We start from the raw sequence: 2,474 nt of genomic DNA on the forward strand, positions 1-2,474 counted from the left end.
GAACATTCTGCAGGGGCCACTGTCTTCTCCACGGTGCTCCCTTCATGCGTGACCTGGCAGCTGAAGATGGTGCGGGACCTCCACTGCTCAGGCGTCAGGCTCAGGTAGCTGCTAGTCACGTACTTGTTGCTCTGTTTGGAGGGCGTGGTCATCTCCATGCCTTGGGGTACCATCTGCCTTCCAGGTCACCATCAAGATTCCAGGATAGAAGTCACTCATGAGACACACCAGTGTGGCCTTGTTGACTTGCATCTCCTCAGAAGATGGTGGAAACAGAGTGACTAAAGGGGTGGCCTTGGGCTGACCTGTGTGGACAGAGGAGGGGGTGAGAGATGACAGGGAGAGTGGGGTGTGTGGAGCGCCTCTCTCTGTCTAAAGTCTCTGGGAGGGTTCATGGTGTGGCCATCTGGTCCACCCAGGGTCTCTCCCTCCCTCTTCATTCCCTTCTTTCCACTGGAGCCCGCTGGAGAGCAGACAACCCTGCACCTTTCTAGGGGCCTTCCCGAGTCACCTTTCCCAGGTGTCCTGGCCCAGTCATTTCCTCTGCAGCCTCAGTTTCCCTGTGTGTACCCAGGGCAGGCCGTGCTCCCTCCTTCCTGGTTTCTGGAGTCTGAGTTTGGAATCTAGGAGTCTCTCCCACAGCACACAAAACTGTCCTGGCACGGTGTGGGGAGGCCCAAGCCTGGCATGGCCTGGAGCCTCCTGCCCCCTGGGGCAACAGGCTGTGCCCCAGCCTGGCCCACTCACCTCCCCTGGTAAAGCACAGGCTCCACCCAGACAAACCCTGGGGCTCTGCTGTCGCCCCCGTCCCACCAGCCCGACCACAGGACCCTTCACATCGGCTGGGTTCTTCAGGCTGCTTGCCCAGACTTCAGGTCACCGCAGCCCTCATGCCCACCCCAGCAGCCTCTGATGCCCCTGGACTTCACCTGGTGGCCCTGGAGTTCTCTGTACCCCCATTTACTCCCTGCTAGTCACCTCCTGAGTCTAAGGTGCCCTTCCTCAAATGAAGGTGGGAGGTCAACCCGTGAACAGAGATATACCAGGCCCCAGAGGTGACGGGACTCCAGGGACAGTCACATCTCTGCCCCGAGAGACCTTCTCCTTTCTTGTGACTGTCCTGGGAGAGCTGGGCTCTCGGACCTCACCCAGTCTCATCTGTTCCTCGGTGTCCCCAAGTCCTGACCCAGCACAAGCCACAGAGCTGCAGCCTAGACCCAGAGTCCTCTCTGTGCCTTCCATTGCTCTCCCCTTGGTGTGACCCGTGTCCCCAGGCCCCCGTGTGGCCCTCCTAGGCTGGATGAGCACACAGCCCTCAGCCTAGACCCTGGGGTCCCGGGGACTGTCTCTAAGGCCACTGCAGGGCTCCTCATCAGAACTGGCCTCTGTCCCACTGAGACATCTGCCCTGGGAGAGGGGAATAGCTCTGACCCCGTCCAATCCCAGCACAGGCACCGGGACCAGGCAGTGTCCTGCTGTTGGAACCTGAAGGCAGCTGCTCCCACTGTGGGGGCCCTTCCTGCAGGATACCCTGAGACTAGCCCGCTTCCCCCACACTCCATGGAGAAAGGAAGGGTTCCATGCTTAAGACTTGGAGGGCAGAGGGGAAGAAGCCCCAGAGAAAGAAAACAGGCTTTTCCAGAGACAGGAGAGCGTGGGACAGGCTGGGGAAAGTTGTGAGAGCCACCTACCTAAAACAGTGAGCTGGGTCCCGCTGCCAAACACATGCCTCAGTGAATTATGCTTGGATTGAAACCTCCGGGGCCAGTCCAGGAGCCGTGCTGGAGCAGGAACCTGCTGGGCGTGAGGGGCACAGGGCTGTAGTGTGTGGGCTGTGACTTAGGCACAGGGCAGGGGGTGGCCAGTATCCCAGTAGTGTCTCTGTGCCTGTCCCTTCTCTGAGGCAGGTGCCGCCCACAGCCTTGGAGTCACCCCAGCCTGTGTCCCACTCTCTGAAGCTGTTGGTGCTGATGGCAACGCTGGCCCAGTGGGTCCCAGCAACTCCGAGTGACACATCCCCTCAGGCAGCTGTGCGGTGTGGCTGAGGAGTGCTGAGCTGGCTCAGACCTGCCCAACCTCACTCGGCCCCATTTTAAGGGCCTCTGAAATCCACCACAAGTGTCCCCAGTCAAGCCAGGCTGACTTCCTCCCTGGACCAGGACATTGGGTCATTCCCAACTCAAGAGGAGATTCCTCTGCTTTTATATCTATCCATGGAGATGCAGCTCAGTCTCACTTTGCTCATGAAGCCTTTTCTGATCATTCATTCCACCTGTCCATCTGTCCATCTGTGCATCTGTCCATCTATTCATCTGTCTTTGCATACATCTATCATCTGTCCATTCATTCATCCACCTACCTGTCCGTCCATCCATAACTCCATCCTGTCTACCAGGCACTGTTTTGTGTGCTGGGGACATGCTGTGGTCCTCCATGCTCTCACCCCCATCTCTCCCAGGTCATGGCCAACAAGG

General features: G+C 58.6%; 1 pseudogene; it reads right to left on the reverse strand.

The window, feature by feature from the left end:
* Nucleotides 1–4: 4 nt before the first annotated feature.
* Nucleotides 5–1,838, reverse strand: LOC113221550 (annotated as a pseudogene).
* Between the last annotated feature and the right edge of the window lie 636 nt (nt 1,839–2,474).

This window comes from Piliocolobus tephrosceles, unplaced genomic scaffold (genome assembly GCF_002776525.5).
Source record: "Piliocolobus tephrosceles isolate RC106 unplaced genomic scaffold, ASM277652v3 unscaffolded_25803, whole genome shotgun sequence".
Lineage (NCBI taxonomy): Eukaryota > Metazoa > Chordata > Mammalia > Primates > Cercopithecidae > Piliocolobus > Piliocolobus tephrosceles.